Source organism: Pan troglodytes, chromosome 7, assembly GCF_028858775.2.
Source record: "Pan troglodytes isolate AG18354 chromosome 7, NHGRI_mPanTro3-v2.0_pri, whole genome shotgun sequence".
Classification (NCBI taxonomy): domain Eukaryota; kingdom Metazoa; phylum Chordata; class Mammalia; order Primates; family Hominidae; genus Pan; species Pan troglodytes.
Window position 1 is genome coordinate 2,725,145 of NC_072405.2, and position 20,417 is coordinate 2,745,561.

The following is a 20,417-nucleotide window of genomic DNA, read 5'->3' on the forward strand; positions in this document are numbered from 1 at the left end:
TATAAACATGGAAATATCTACAATGCCGTCTGTATACACATGGAAACACCTACACGGCAATCTGTGTATAGATGGAAACATCAACACCGCCATATGTACAAACATGGAAATATCTACACCGCTATCTGTATATACATGGAGATATATACACTGCGGTCTGTATAAACATGGAAATTTCTACACTGGTATCTGTATAAACATGGAAATATCTACACCACGATCTGTATAAACATGGAAATATTTACACCGCAATGTGTACAAACATGGAAATATCTACACCGCTAACTCTATAAACATGGATATATCTACAAATCCATCTGTATAAACATGGAAATACCTACACAGTCATGTGTAGGAACATGGAAAAATCTTCACTGCCATTTGTATAAACATGGAAATATCTACAGAGCCCTCTGTATAAATATGGAAATATCTGCATAGGCATCTGTATAAACATGGAAATATCTGCACCGCTATCTGTATAAACATGGAAATACCTACACTGCTATCTGTATAAACATGGTAATATCTACACCGCTATCTCTATAAACATGGAAGTATCTACAAAACCATCTGTATAAACATGGAAATACCTACACAGTCATGTGTAGGAACATGGAAAAACCTACACTGCCATCTGTAAAACATGGAAGTATCTACAGAGCCCTCTGCATAAATATGGAAATATCTGCATAGGCATCTTTATAAACATGGAAATATCTGCACCGCTATCTGTATAAACATGGAAATACCTACACCGCTGTCTCTATAAACATGGAAATATGTACACCGCTATGTGTATAAACATGGAAATATCTCCACTGCTGTCTGTATAAACATGGAAATATCTACACCGCGATCTCTATAAACATGGAAATATCTACACCGATATCTGTATAAACATGGAAATATCTACACAGCTATCTCTATAAACATGGAAATACCTACACCGCCATCTGTATAAACATGGAAATACCTACAAAGTCATCTGTATAATCATGGAAATATCTACACAGCCATCTGTATAAACTTGGAAATATCTACACAGCCATCTGTATATACATGGAAATAACTACACCGCTATCTGTATAAACATGGAAATATCTACACCGCTATCTGTACAAACATGGAAATATCTACACCGCCTTCTACATATCCATGGAAATACCTGCGCCGCCTTCTGTATAAACATGGAAATATCTACACGGTCATCTGTGTATAGATGGAAATATCAACACCGCCATCTGTACAAACATGGAAATATCTGCACGGCTATCTGTATAAACATGGAAATATCTACACCGCGGTCTGTATAAACATGGAAATAGCTAAACCGCTATCTGTATAAACATGGAAATATCTACACTGCTATCTCTATAAACCTGGAAATATCGACACCGTGATCTGTATAAACATGGAAATATTTACACTGCTATCTGTATAAACATGGAAATATCTACACCGTTATCTGTATAAATATGGAAATATCTACACCGCTATCTCTATATACATGGAAATATCTACATCGCCATCTGTATAAACATGAAAATACCTACACTGCTATCTCTATAAACATGGAAATATCTACAATGCCATCTGTAAAAACATGGAAATACCTATACATTCATCTGTATAAACATGGAAATATCTACACCACCATCTGTACAAACATGGAAATATCTACAATGCCATCTGTATACACATGGAAATACCTACACTGCAATCTGTGTATAGATGGAAACATCAACACCGCCATCTGTACAAACATGGAATTATCTACACCGCTATCTGTATATACATGGAGATATCTAAACTGCGGTCTTTATAAACATGGAAATTTCTACACCGGTATCTGTATAAACATGGAAATATCTACACCACGATCTGTATAAACATGGAAATATTTACACCGCTATGTGTATAAACATGGAAATACCTACACAGTCATGTGTAGGAACATGGAAAAATCTACACTGCCATTTGTATAAACATGGAAATATCTACAGAGCCCTGTGTACAAATATGGAAATATCTGCATAGGCATCTGTATAAACATGGAAATATCTGCACCACTATCTGTATAAACATGGAAATACCTACACCGCTGTCTCTATAAACATGGAAATACCTACACCGCTGTCTCTATAAACATGGAAATATGTACACCGCTATGTGTATATACATGGAAATATCTCCACTGCTGTCTGTATAAACATGGAAATATCTACACCGCTATCTGTATAAACATGGAAATGTCTACACCGCCTTCTACATATCCATGGAAATATCTGCACCGCCTTCTGTATAAACATGGAAATATCTACACGGTCATCTGTGTATAGATGGAAATATCAACACCGCCATCTGTACAAACAGAAATATCTGCACCGCTATCTGCATAAACATGGAAATATCTACACCGTGGTCTGTATAAACATGGAAATAGCTAAACCGCTATCTGTATAAACATGGAAATATCTACACCAACTTCTACATATCCATGGAAATATCTGCGCCGCCTTCTGTATAAACATGGAAATATCTACACGGTCATCTGTGTATAGATGGAAATATCAACACCGCCATCTGTACAAACATGGAAATATCTGCACCGCTATCTGTATAAACATGGAAATATCTACACCGCGGTCTGTATAAACATCGAAATAGCTAAACCGCTATCTGTATAAACATGGAAATATCTACACTGCTATCTCTATAAACATGGAAATATCTTCAATGCCATCTGTAAAAACATGGAAATAGCTATACAGTCATCTGTATATACATGGAAATATCTACACCACCATCTGTATAAACATGGAAATATCTACAATGTCATCTGCATACACATGGAAATAACTTCACGGCAATCTGTGTATAGATGGAAACATCAAAACCGCCATCTGTACAAACATGGAAATATCTACACCGCTATCTGTATAAACATGGAAATATCTACACTGTGGTCTGTATAAACATGGAAATTTCTACACCGGTATCTGTATAAACATGGAAATATCTGCACCGCTATCTGTATAAACATGGAAATATCTACACCGCGGTCTGTATAAACATGGAAATAGCTAAACCGCTATCTGTATAAACATGGATATATCTACACTGCTATCTCTATAAACCTGGAAATATCTACACCGTGATCTGTATAAACATGGAAATATTTACACTGCTATCTCTATGAACATGGAAATATCTACACTGTTATCTGTATAAATATGGAAATATCTACAACGCTATCTCTACAAACATGGAAATATCTACACCGCCATCTGTATAAACATGGAAATATCTACACTGCTATCTCTATAAACATGGAAATATCTACAATGCCATCTGTAAAAACATGGAAATACCTATACAGTCATCTGTATATATATGGGAATATCTACACCACCATCTGTATAAACATGGAAATATCTACAATGCCATCTGTATACACATGGAAATACCTACACGGCAATCTGTGTATAGATGGAAACATCAACACCGCCATCTGTACAAACATGGAAATATCTACACCGCTATCTGTATATACATGGAGATATCTAAACTGCGGTCTTTATAAACATGGAAATTTCTTCACCGGTGTCTGTATAAACATGGAAATATCTACACCACAATCTGTATAAACATGGAAATATTTACACCGCTATGTGTATAAACATGGAAATATCTACACCGCTATCTCTATAAACATGGAAATATCTACAAAGCCATCTGTATAAACATGAAAATACCTACACAGTCATGTGTAGGAACATGGAAAAATCTACACTGCCATTTGTATAAACATGGAAATATCTACAGAGCCCTGTGTATAAATATGGAAATATCTGCATAGGCATCTGTATAAACATGGAAATATCTGCACCGCTATCTGTATAAACATGGAAATACCTACACCGCTGTCTCTATAAACATGGAAATATGTACACCGCTATGTGTATAAACATGGAAATATCTCCACTGCTGTCTGTATAAAGATGGAAATATCTACACTGCGATCTGTATAAACATGGAAATATCTACACCGCTATCTGTATAAACATGGAAATATCTACACCGCCTTCTACATATCCATGGAAATATCTGCGCCGCCTTCTGTATAAACATGGAAATATCTACACGGTCATCTGTGTATACATGGAAATATCAACACCGCCATCCGTACAAACATGGAAATATCTGCACCGCTATCTGCATAAACATGGAAATATCTACACCGCGGTCTGTATAAACATGGAAATAGCTAAACCGCTATCTGTATAAACATGGAAATATCTACACTGCTATCTCTATAAACATGGAAATATCTACAAGGCCATCTGTAAAAACATGGAAATACCTATACAGTCATCTGTATAAACATGGAAATATCTACACCACCATCTGTATAAACATGGAAATATCTACAATGTCATCTGTATACACATGGAATTACCTACACTGCAATCTGTGTATAGATGGAAACATCAACACCGCCATCTGTACAAACATGGAAATATCTACACCGCTATCTGTATAAACATGGAAATATCTACACTGCGGTCTGTATAAACATGGAAATTTCTACAACAGTATCTGTATAAACATGGAAATATCTACACCACGATCTGTATAAACATGGAAATATTTACACCGCTTTTGCATAAACATGGAAATATTTACGCCGCTATCTGTATAAACATGGAAATATCTACACCACGATCTGTATAAACATGGAAATATTTACACCGTTATGTGTATAAACATGGAAATATCTACACCGCTATCTCTATAAACATGGAAATATCTACAAAGCCATCTGTATAAACATGGATATACCTACACAGTCATGTGTAGGAACATGGAAAAATCTACACTGCCATTTGTATAAACATGGAAATATCTACAGAGCCCTCTGTATAAATATGGAAATATCTGCATAGGCATCTGTATAAACATGGAAATATCTGCACCGCTATCTGTATAAACATGGAAATACCTACACCGCTGTCTCTATAAACATGGAAATATGTACACCGCTATGTGTATAAACACGGAAATATCTCCACTGCTGTCTGTATAAACATGGAAATATCTACACCGTGATCTGTATAAACATGGAAATATCTACACCGCTATCTGTATAAACATGGAAATATCTACACCGCCTTCTACATATCCATGGAAATATCTGCGCCGCCTTCTGTATAAACATGGAAATATCTACACGGTCATCTGTGTATAGATGGAAATATCAACACCGCCATCTGTACAAACATGGAAATATCTGCACCGCTATCTGCATAAACATGGAAATATCTACACTGCTATCTCTATAAACATGGATATATCTACAATGCCATCTGTAAAAACATGGAAATACCTATACAGTCATCTGTATAAACATGGAAATATCTACACCACCATCTGTATAAACATGGAAATATCAACAATGTCATCTGTATACACATGGAAGTACCTACACGGCAATCTGTGTATAGATGGAAACATCAACACCGCCATCTGTACAAACATGGAAATATGTACACCGCTATCTGTATAAACATGGAAATATCTACACCGCGGTCTGTATAAACATGGAAATTTCTACAACATTATCTGTATAAACATGGAAATATCTACACCACGATCTGTATAAACATAGAAATATTTACACCGCTATTTGTATAAACATGGAAATATCTACACCGCTATCTCTATAAACATGGAAATATCTACAAAGCCATCTGTATAAACATGGAAATACCAACACAGTCATGTGTAGGAACATGGAAAAATCTACACTGCCATCTGTGTAAACATGGAAATATCTACAGAGCCCTCTGTATAAATATGGATATATCTGCATAGGCATCTGTATAAACATGGAAATATCTGCACCGCTATCTGTATAAACATGGAAATAGCTACACCGCTGTCTCTATAAACATGGAAATGTATACAACGCTATGAGTATAAACATGGAAATATCTCCACTGCTGTCTGTATAAACATGGAAATATCTACACCGTGATCTGTATAAACATGGAAATATCTACACCGCTATCTGTATAAACATGGAAATATCTACACATCTATGTCTATAAACATGGAAATACCTACACCGCCATCTGTATAAACATGGAAATACCTACAAAGTCATCTGTATAAACATGGAATATCTACACAGCCATCTGTATAAACATGGAAATATCAACACAGCCATCTGTATATACATGGAAATATCTACACCGCTATCTGTATAAACATGGAAATATCTACACCACCTTCTACATATCCATGGAAATATCGGCGCCGCCTTCTGTATAAACATGGAAATATCTACACGGTCATCTGTGTATAGATGGAAATATCAACACCGCCATCTGTACAAACATGGAAATATCTGCACCGCTATCTGCATGAACATGGAAATATCTACACCGCGGTCTGTATAAACATGGAAATAGCTAAACCGCTATCTGTATAAACATGGAACTATCTACACTGCTATCTCTATAAACATGGAAATATCTACAAGGCCATCTGTAAAAACATGGAAATACCTATACAGTCATCTGTATAAACATGGAAATATCTACACCACCATCTGTATAAACATGGAAATATCTACAATGTCATCTGCATACACATGGAAATGCCTACACGGCAATCTGTGTATAGATGGAAACATCAAAACCGCCATCTGTACAAACATGGAAATATCTACACCGCTATCTGTATAAACATGGAAATATCTACACTGCGGTCTGTATAAACATGGAAATTTCTACACCAGTATCTGTATAAACATGGAAATATCTACACCACGATCTGTATAAACATGGAAATATTTACACCACTATCTGTATAAACATGGAAATATCTACACCGCTATCTCTATAAACATGGAAGTATCTACAAATCCATCTGTATAAACATGGAAATACCTACACAGTCATGTGTAGGAATATGGAAAAACCTACACTGCCATCTGTATAAACATGGAAATATCTACAGAGCCCTCTGTATAAATATGGAAATATCTGCATAGACATCTGTATAAACATGGAAATATCTGCACCGCTATTTGTAGAAACATGGAAATACCTACACCGCTGTCTCTATAAACATGGAAATATGTACACCGCTATGTGTATAAACATGCAAATATCTCCACTGCTGTCTGTATAAAGATGGAAATATCTACACCACGATCTCTATAAACATGGAAATATCTACACCGCTATCTGTATAAACATGGAAATATCTACACAGCTATCTCTATAAACATGGAAATACCTACACCGCCATCTGAATAAACATGGAAATACCTACAAAGTCATCTGTATAAACATGGAAATATCTACACAGCCATCTGTATAAACATGGAAATATCTACACCGCCTTCTACATATCCATGGAAATATCTGCGCCGCCTTCTGTATAAACGTGGAAATATCTTCACGGTCATCTATGTAAAGGTGGAAATATCAACACCGCCATCTGTACAAACATGGAAATATCTGCACCGCTATCTGTATAAACATGGAAATATCTACACCGCGGTCTGTATAAACATGGAAATAGCTAAACCGCTATCTGTATAAACATGGAAATATCTACACTGCTATCTCTATAAACCTGGAAATATCTACACCGTGATCTGTATAAACATGGAAATATTTACACTGCTATCTCTATAAACATGGAAATATCTACACCGTTATCTGTATAAATATGGAAATATCTACAACGCTATATCTATAAACATGGAAATATCTACACCGCCATCTGTATAAACATGGAAATATCTACACTGCTATCTCTATAAACATGGAAATATCTACAATGCCATCTGTAAAAACATGGAAATACCTATACAGTCATCTGTATAAACATGGGAATATCTACGCCACCATATGTATAAACATGGAAATATCTACAATGCCATCTGTATACACATGGAAATACCTACACGGCAATCTGTGTATAGATGGAAACATCAACACCGCCATCTGTACAAACATGGAAATATCTACACCGCTATCTGTATATACATGGAGATATCTAAACTGCGGTCTTTATAAACATGGAAATTTCTACACCGGTATCTGTATAAACATGGAAAAATCTACACCACGATCTGTATAAACATGGAAATATTTACACCGCTATCTGTATAAACATGGAAATATCTACACCGCTATCTCTATAAACATGGAAATATCTACAAAGCCATCTGTATAAACATGGAAATACCTACACAGTCATGTGTAGGAACATGGAAAAATCTGCACTGCCATCTGTATAAACATGGAAATATCTACAGAGCCCTCTGTATAAATATAGAAATATCTGCATAGGCATCTGTATAAACATGGAAATATCTGCACAGCTATCTGTATAAACATGGAAATACCTACACCGCTGTCTCTATAAACATGGAAATATGTACAACGCTATGAGTATAAACATGGAAATATCTCCAATGCTGTCTGTTTAAACATGGAAATATCTACACCGTGATCTGTATAAACATGGAAATACCTACACCGCTATCTGTATAAACATGGAAATATCTACACAGCTATCTCTATAAACATGGAAATATCTACACCGCCATCTGTATAAACATGGAAATACCTACAAAGTCATCTGTATAAACATGGAAATATCTACACAGCCATCTGTATAAACATGGAAATATCTACACAGCCATCTGTATATACATGGAAATATCTACACCGCTATCTGTATAAACATGGAAATTTCTACACCGCCTTCTACATATCCATGGAAATATCTGCGCCGCCTTCAGTATAAACATGGAAATATCTACACGGTAATCTGTGTATAGATGGAAATATCAACACCGCCATCTGTACAAACATCGAAATATCTGCACCGCTATCTATATAAACATGGAAATATCTACACCGCGGTCTGTATAAACATGGAAATAGCTAAACCACTATCTGTATAAACATGGAAATATCTACACTGCTATCTCTATAAACCTGGAAATATCTACACCGAGATCTGTATAAACATGGAAATATTTACACTGCTATCTGTATAAAGATGGAATTATCTACACCGTTATCTGTATAAATATGGAAATATCTACACCGCTATCTCTATAAACATGGAAATATCTACAACGCCATCTGTGTAAACATGGAAATATCTACACCGCTATCTGTATAAACATGGAAATATCTACACCGCCTTCTACATATCCATGGAAATATCTGCGCCGCCTTCTGTATAAACATGGAATTATCTACACGGTCATCTGTTTATAGATGGAAATATCAACACCGCCATCTGTACAAACATGGAAATATCTGCACCGCTATCAGTATAAACATGGAAATATCTACACCGTGGTCTGTATATTCATGGAAATATCTAAACTGCTATCTGTATAAACATGGAAATATCTACACTGCTATCTCTATAAACCTGGAAATATCTACACCGTGATCTGTATAAAAATGGAAATATTTACACTGCTATCTCTATAAACATGGAAATATCTACAACGCCATCTGTGTAAACATGGAAATATCTACACTGCTATCTCTATAAACATGGAAATATCTACAATGCCATCTGTAAAAACATGGAAATACCTATACAGTCATCTGTATAAACATGGAAATATTTAAACCACCATCTGTATAAACATGGAAATATCTACAATGCCATCTGTATACACATGGAAATACCTACACGGCAATCTGTGTATAGATGGAAACACCAACACCGCCATCTGTACAAACATGGAAATATCTACACCGCTATCTGTATAAACATGGAGATATCTACACTGCGGTCTGCATAAACATGGAAAATTCTACACCGGTATCTGTATAAATATGGAAATATCTACAACACGATCTGTATAAACATGGAAGTATCTACACCACGATCTGTATAAACATGGAAATATTTACACCGCTATCTGTATAAACATGGAAATATCTACAACGCTATCTCTATAAACATGGAAATACCTACAAAGCCATCTGTATAAACATGGAAATACCTACACAGTCATGAGTATGAACATGGAAAAATCTACACTGCCTTCTGCATAAACATGGAAATATCTACAGAGCCCTCTGTATAAATATGGAAATATCTGCATAGGCATCTGTATAAACATGGAAATATCTGCACCGCTATCTGTATAAACATGGAAATAACTTCACCGCTGTCTCTATAAACATGGAAATATGTACACCGCTATGTGTATAAACATGGAAATATCTCCACTGCTGTCTGTATAAACATGGAAATATCTACACCGTGATCTGTGCAAACATGGAAATATCTGCACCTCTATCTGTATAAACATGGAAATATCTACACAGCCATCTGTATAACCATGGAAATATCTACACAGCCATATGTATATACATGGAAATATCTACACCGCTATCTGTATAAACATGGAAATATCTACACCGCCTTCTACATATCCATGGAAACATCTGCGCCGCCTTCTGTATAAACATGGAAATATCTTCACGGTCATCTGTGTAAAGATGGAAATATCAACACCGCCATCTGTACAAACATGGAAATATCTGCACCACGGTCTGTATAAACATGGAAATAACTAAACCGCTATCTGTATAAACATGGAAATATCTACACTGCTATCTCTATAAACCTGGAAATATCTACACCGTGATCTGTATAAACATGGAAATATTTACACTGCTATCTGTATAAACATGGAAATATATACACCGTTATCTGTAAAAATATGGAAATGTCTACACCGCTATCTCTATAAACATGGAAATATCTACACCGCCATCTGTATAAACATGGAAATATCTACACTGCGGTCTGTATAAACATGGAAATTTCTACAACAGTATCTGTATAAACATGGAAATATCTACACCACGATCTGTATAAACATGGAAATATTTACACCGCTATCTGTATAAACATGGAAATATCTACACCGCTATCTCTATAAACATGGAAATATCTACAAAGCCATCTGTATAAACATGGAAATACCTACACAGTCATGTGTAGGAACATGGAAAAACCTACACTGCCATCTGTGTAATCATGGAAATATCTACAGAGCCCTCTGTATAAATGTGGAAATATCTGCATAGGCATCTGTATAAACATGGAAATATCTGCACCGCTATCTGTATAAACATGGAAATATCTAGACTGCCTTCTACATATCCATGGAAATATCTGCGCCGCCTCCTGTATAAACATGGAAATATCTACATGGTCATCTGTGTATAGATGGAAATATCAACACCGCCATCTATACAATCATGGAAATATCTGCAACGATATCTGTATAAACATGGAAATATCTACACCGCGGTCTGTATAAACATGGAAATAGCTAAACCGCTATTTGTATAAACATGGAAATATCTACACTGCTATCTCTATAAACCTGCAAATATCTACACCGTGATCTGTATAAACATGGAAATATTTACACTGCTATCTCTATGAACATGGAAATATCTACACTGTTATCTGTATAAATATGGAAATATCTACACCGCTATCTCTATAAACATGGAAATATCTACACCGCCATCTGTATAAACATGGAAATATCTACACTGCTATCTCTATAAACATGGAAATATCTACAATGCCATCTGTAAAAACATGGAAATAAAGATACAGTCATCTGCATAAACATGGAAATATCTACACCACCATCTGTAAACATGGAAATATCTACAATGCCATCTGTATACACATGGAAATACCTACACGGCAATCTGTGTATAGATGGAAACATCAACACCGCCATCTGTACAAACATGGAAATATCTACACCGCTATCTGTATAAACATGGACATATCTACACTGCGATCTGTATAAACATGGAAATGTCTACACCGGTATCTGTATAAACATGGAAATATCTACACCACGATCTGTATAAACATGGAAATATTTACACCGCTATCTGTATAAACATGGAAATATCTACACCGCTATCTCTATAAACATGGAAATAACTACAAAGCCATCTGTATAAACATGGAAATACCTACACAGTCATGTGTAGGAACATGGAAAAATCTACACTGCCATCTGTATAAACATGGAAATATCTACAGAGCCCTCTTTATAAATATGGAAATATCTGCATAGGCATCTCTATAAACATGGAAATATCTGCACCGCTATCTGTATAAACATGGAATTACCAACACCGCTGTCTCTATAAACATGGAAATATGTTCACCGCTATGTGTATAAACATGGAAATATCTCCACTGCTGTCTGTATAAACATGGAAATATCTACACCGCGATCTGTATAAACATGGAAATATCTACACCACTATCTGTATAAACATGGAAATATCTCCACTGCTGTCTGTATAAACATGGAAATATCTACACCGTGATCTGTATAAACATGGAAATATCTACGCCGCTATCTGTATAAACATGGAAATATCTCCACTGCTGTCTGTATAAACATGGAAGTATCTACACCGTGATCTGTGCAAACATGGAAATATCTGCACCTCTATCTGTATAAACATGGAAATATCTACACAGCCATCTGTATAACCATGGAAATATCTACACAGCCATATGTATATACATGGAAATACCTACACCGCTATCTGTATAAACATGGAAATATCTACACCGCCTTCTACATATCCATGGAAATATCTGCGCCGCCTTCCGTATAAACATGGAAATATCTTCACGGTCATCTGTGTAAAGATGGAAATATCAACACTGCCATCTGTACAAACATGGAAATATCTGCACCACGGTCTGTATAAACATGGAAATAACTAAACCGCTATCTGTATAAACATGGAAATATCTACACTGCTATCTCTATAAACCTGGAAATATCTACACCGTGATCTGTATAAACATGGAAATATTTACACTGCTATCTGTATAAACATGGAAATATATACACCGTTATCTGTAAAAATATGGAAATGTCTACACCGCTATCTCTATAAACATGGAAATATCTACACCGCCATCTGTATAAACATGGAAATATCTACACTGCGGTCTGTATAAACATGGAAATTTCTACAACAGTATCTGTATAAACATGGAAATATCTACACCACGATCTGTATAAACATGGAAATATTTACACCGCTATCTGTATAAACATGGAAATATCTACACCGCTATCTCTATAAACATGGAAATATCTACAAAGCCATCTGTATAAACATGGAAATACCTACACAGTCATGTGTAGGAACATGGAAAAACCTACACTGCCATCTGTGTAATCATGGAAATATCTACAGAGCCCTCTGTATAAATGTGGAAATATCTGCATAGGCATCTGTATAAACATGGAAATATCTGCACCGCTATCTGTATAAACATGGAAATATCTAAACTGCCTTCTACATATCCATGGAAATATCTGCGCCGACTTCTGTATAAACATGGAAATATCTACATGGTCATCTGTGTATAGATGGAAATATCAACACCGCCATCTGTACAATCATGGAAATATCTGCACCGTTATCTGTATAAACATGGAAATATCTACACCGCGGTCTGTATAAACATGGAAATAGCTAAACCGCTATCTGTATAAACATGGAAATATCTACACTGCTATCTCTATAAACCTGCAAATATCTACACCGTGATCTGTATAAACATGGAAATATTTACACTGCTATCTCTATGAACATGGAAATATCTACACTGTTATCTGTATAAATATGGAAATATCTACACCGCTATCTCTATAAACATGGAAATATCTACACCGCCATCTGTATAAACATGGAAATATCTACACTGCTATCTCTATAAACATGGAAATATCTACAATGCCATCTGTAAAAACATGGAAATAAAGATACAGTCATCTGCATAAACATGGAAATATCTATACCACCATCTGTAAACATGGAAATATCTACAATGCCATCTGTATACACATGGAAATACCTACACGGCAATCTGTGTATAGATGGAAACATCAACACCGCCATCTGTACAAACATGGAAATATCTACACCGCTATCTGTATAAACATGGACATATCTACACTGCGGTCTGTATAAACATGGAAATGTCTACACCGGTATCTGTATAAACATGGAAATATCTACACCACGATCTGTATAAACATGGAAATATTTACACCGCTATCTGTATAAACATGGAAATATCTACACCGCTATCTCTATAAACATGGAAATAACTACAAAGCCATCTGTATAAACATGGAAATACCTACACAGTCATGTGTAGGAACATGGAAAAATCTACACTGCCATCTGTATAAACATAGAAATATCTACAGAGCCCTCTTTATAAATATGGAAATATCTGCATAGGCATCTGTATAAACATGGAAATATCTGCACCGCTATCTGTATAAACATGGAATTACCTACACCGCTGTCTCTATAAACATGGAAATATGTTCACCGCTATGTGTATAAACATGGAAATATCTCCACTGCTGTCTGTATAAACATGGAAATATCTACACCGCGATCTGTATAAACATGGAAATATCTACACCACTATCTGTATAAACATGGAAATATCTACACAGCTATCTCTATAAACATGGAAATACCTACACCGCCATCTGTATAAACATGCAAATACCTACAAAGTCATCTGTATAAACATGGAAATATCTACACAGCCATCTGTATAAACATGGAAATATCTACACAGCCATCTGTACAAACATGGAAATATCTACACAGCCATCATCTGTATAAACATGGAAATATCTACACCGCCTTCTACATATCCATGGAAATATCTGTGCCGCCTTCTGTATAAACATGGAAATATCTACACGGTCATCTGTGTATAGATGGAAATATCAACACCGCCATCTGTACAAACATGGAAATATCTGCACCGCGGTCTGTATAAACATGGAAATAGCTAAACCGCTATCTGTATAAACATGGAAATATCTACACCGCCTTCTACATATCCATGGAAATATCTGCGCCGCCTTCTGTATAAACATGGAAATATCTTCACGGTCATCTGTGTAAAGATGGAAATATCAACACCGCCGTCTGTACAAACATGGAAATATCTGCACCGCTATCTGTATAAATATGGAAATATCTACACCGCGGTCTGTATAAACATGGAAATAGCTAAACCGCTATCGGTATAAACATGGAAATATCTACACTGCTATCTCTATAAACCTGGAAATATCTACACCGTGATCTGTATAAACATGGAAATATTTACACTGCTATCTGTATAAACATGGAAATATCTACACCGTTGTCTGTATAAATATGGAAATATCTACACCGCTATCTCTATAAACATGAAAATATCTACACCGCCATCTGTATAAACATGGAAATATCTACAATGCCATCTGTAAAAACATGGAAATACCTATACAGCCATCTGTATAAACATGGAAATATATACACGACCATCTGTATAAACATGGAAATATCTACAATGCCATCTGTATACACATGGAAATACCTACACGGCAATCTGTGTATAGATGGAAACATCAACACCGCCATCTGTACAAACATGGAAATATCTACACCGGTATCTGTATATACATGGAGATATCTAAACTGCGGTCTTTATAAACATGAAATTTCTACACCGGTATCTGGATAAACATGGAAATATCTACACCACGATCTGTATAAACATGGAAATATTTACACCGCTATGTGTATAAACATGGAAATATCTACACCGCTATCTCTACAAACATGGAAATATCTACAAAGCCATCTGTATAAACATGGAAATACCTACACAGTCATGTGTAGGAACATGGAAAAATCTACACTGCCATATGTATAAACATGGAAATATCTACAGAGCCCTGTGTATAAATATGGAAATATCTGCATAGGCATCTGTATAAACATGGAAATATCTGCACCGCTATCTGTATAAACATGGAAATACCTACACCGCTGTCTCTATAAACATGGAAATATGTACACCGCTATGTGTATAAACATGGAAATATCTCCACTGCTGTCTGTATAAACATGGATATATCTACACTGCGATCTGTATAAACATGGAAATATCTACACCGCTATCTGTATAAACATGGAAATATCTACACCGCCTTCTACATATCCATGGAAATATCTGCGCCGCCTTCTGTATAAACATGGAAATATCTACACGGTCATCTGTGTATAGATGGAAATATCAACACCGCCATCTGTACAAACATGGAAATATCTGCACCGCTATCTGCATAAACAGGGAAATATCTACACCGCGGTCTGTATAAACATGGAAATATCTACACTGCTATCTCTATAAACATGGAAATATCTACAATGCCATCTGTAAAAACATGGAAATACCTATACAGTCATCTGTATAAACATGGAAATATCTACACCACCATCTGTATAAACATGGAAATATCTACAATGTCATCTGTATACACATGGAAGTACCTACACGGCAATCTGTGTATAGATGGAAACATCAACACCGCCATCTGTACAAACATGGAAATATCTACACCGCTATCTGTATAAACATGGAAATATCTACACTGCGGTCTGTATAAACATGGAAATTTCTACAACAGTATCTGTATAAACATGGAAATATCTACACCACGATCTGTATAAGCATGGAAATATTTACACCGCTATTTGTATAAACATGGAAATATCTACACCGCTATCTCTATAAACATGGAAATATCTACAAAGCCATCTGTATAAACATGGAAATACCTACACAGTCATGTGTAGGAACATGGAAAAATCTACACTGCCATCTGTGTAAACATGGAAATATCTACAGAGCCCTCCGTATAAATATGGAAATATCTGCATAGGCATCTGTATAAACATGGAAATATCTGCACCGCTATCTGTATAAACATGGAAATAGCTACACCGCTGTCTCTATAAACATGGAAATGTATACAACGCTATGAGTATAAACATGGAAATATCTCCACTGCTCTGTGTATACACATGGAAATATCTACACCGTGAACTGTATAAACATGGAAATATCTACACAGCTATGTCTATAAACATGGAAATACCTACACCGCCATCTGTATAAACATGGAAATAACTACAAAGTCGTCTGTATAAACATGGAAATATCTACACAGCCATCTGTATAAACATGGAAATATCTACACAGCCATCTGTATATACATGGAAATATCTACACCGCTATCTGTATAAACATGGAAATATCTACACCACCTTCTACATATCCATGGAAATATCTGTGCCGCCTTCTTTATAAACATGGAAATATCTACACGGTCATCTGTGTATAGATGGAAATATCAACACCGCCATCTGTACAAACATGGAAATATCTGCACCGCTATCTGTATAAACATGGAAATATCTACACCGCGGTCTGTATAAACATGGAAATAGCTAAACAGCTATCTGTATAGACATGGAAATATCTACACTGCTATCTCTATAAACATGGAAATATCTACAATGCCATCTGTAAAAACATGGAAATACCTATACAGTCATCTGTATAAACATGAAAATATCTACACCACCATCTGTATAAACATGGAAATATCTACAATGTCATCTGCATACACATGGAAATACCTACACGGCAATATGTGTATAGATGGAAACATCAACACCGCCATCTGTACAAACATGGAAATATCTACACCGCTATCTGTATAAACATGGAAATATCTACACTGCGGTCTGTATAAACATGGAAATTTCTACACCGGTATCTGTATAAACATGGAAATATCTACACCACGATCTGTATAAACATGGAAATATTTACACCGCTATCTGTATAAACATGGAAATATCTACACCGCTGTCTCTATAAACATGGAAGTATCTCCAAATCCATCTGTATAAACATGGAAGTACCTACACAGTCATGTGTAGGAACATGGAAAAACCTACACTGCCATCTGTATAAACAGGGAAATATCTACAGAGCCCTCTGTATAAATATGGAAATATCTGCATTGGCATCTGTATAAACATGGAAATATCTGCACCGCTATCTGTATAAACATGGAAATACCTACACCGCTGTCTCTATAAACATGGAAATATGTACACCGCTATGTGTATAAACATGGAGATATCTCCACTGCTGTCTGTATAAACATGGAAATATCTACACCGCTATCTCTATAAACATGGAAATATCTACACCGCTATCTGTATAAACATGGAAATATCTACACAGCTATCTCTATAAACATGGAAATATCTACAATGCCATCTGTAAAAACATGGAAATACCTATACAGTCATCTGTATAAACATGGAAATATCTACACCACCATCTGTATAAACATGGAAATATCTACAATGTCATCTGCATACACATGGAAATACCTACACGACAATCTGTGTATAGATGGAAACATCAACACCGCCATCTGTACAAACATGGAAATATCTACACCGCTATCTGTATAAACATGGAAATATCTACACTGCGGTCTGTATAAACATGGAAATTTCTACAACAGTATCTGTATAAACATGGAAATATCTACACCACGATCTGTATAAACATGGAAATATTTACACCGCTGTTTGTATAAACATGGAAATATCTACACCGCTATCTCTATAAACATGGAAATATCTACAAAGCCATCTGTATAAACATGGAAATACCTACACAGTCATGTGTAGGAAATGGAAAAATCTACACTGCCATCTGTGTAAACATGGAAATATCTACAGAGCCCTCTGTATAAATATGGAAATATCTGCATAGGCATCTATATAAACATGGAAATATCTGCACCGCTATCTGTATAAACATGGAAATAGCTACACCGCTGTCTCTATAAACATGGAAATATATACAACGATATGAGTATAAACATGGAAATATCTCCACTGCTGTCTGTATAAACATGGAAATATCTACAGCGTGATCTGTATAAACATGGAAATATCTACACCGCTACTTGCATAAACATGTAAATATCTGCACAGCTATGTCTATAAACATGGAAATACCTACACCGCCATCTGTATAAATATGGAAATACCTACAAAGTCATCTGTATAAACATGGAAATATCTACACAGCCATCTGTATAAACATGGAAATATCTACACAGCCATCTGTATATACATGGAAATATCTACACCGCTATCTGTATGAACATGGAAATATCTACACCACCTTCTACATATCCATGGAAATATCTGCGCCGCCTTCTGTATAAACATGGAAATATCTACAGGGTCACCTGTGTATAGATGGAAATATCAACACCGCCATCTGTACAAACATGGAAATATCTGCACCGCTATCTGTATATACATGGAAATATCTACACCGCGGTCTGTATAAACATGGAAATAGCTAAACAGCTATCTGTATAAACATGGAAATATCTACACTGCTATCTCTATAAACACGGAAATATCTACAATGCCATCTGTAAAAACATGGAAATACCTATACAGTCATCTGTATAAACATGGAAATATCTACACCACCATCTGTATAAACATGGAAATATCTACAATGTCATCTGCATACACATGGAAATACCTACACGGCAATATGTGTATAGATGGAAACATCAACACCGCCATCTGTACAAACATGGAAATATCTACACCGCTATCTGTATAAACATGGAAATATCTACACTGCGGTCTGTATAAACATGGAAATTTCTACACCGCTATCTGTATAAACATGGAAATATCTACACCGCTGTCTCTATAAACATGGAAGTATCTCCAAATCCATCTGTATAAACATGGAAATACCTACACAGTCATGTGTAGGAACATGGAAAAACCTACACTGCCATCTGTATAAACATGGAAATATCTACAGAGCCCTCTGTATAAATATGGAAATATCTGCATAGGCATCTGTATAAACATGGAAATATCTGCACCGCTATCTGTATAAACATGGAAATACCTACACCGCTGTCTCTATAAACATGGAAATATGTACACCGCTATGTGTATAAACATGGAGATATCTCCACTGCTGTCTGTATAAACATGGAAATATCTACACCGCTATCTCTATAAACATGGAAATATCTACACCGCTATCTGTACAAACATGGAAATATCTACACAGCTATCTCTATAAACATGGAAATACCTACACCGCCATCTGTATAAACATGGAAATATCTACAAAGTCATCTGTATAAACATGGAAATATCTACACAGCCATCTGTATAAACATGGAAATATCTACACAGCCATCTGTATATACATGGAAATAACTACACCGCTATCTGTATAAACATGGAAATATCTACACCGCCTTCTACATATCAATGGAAATATCTGCGCCGCCTTCTGTATAAACATGGAAATATCTTCACGGTCATCTGTGTAAAGAT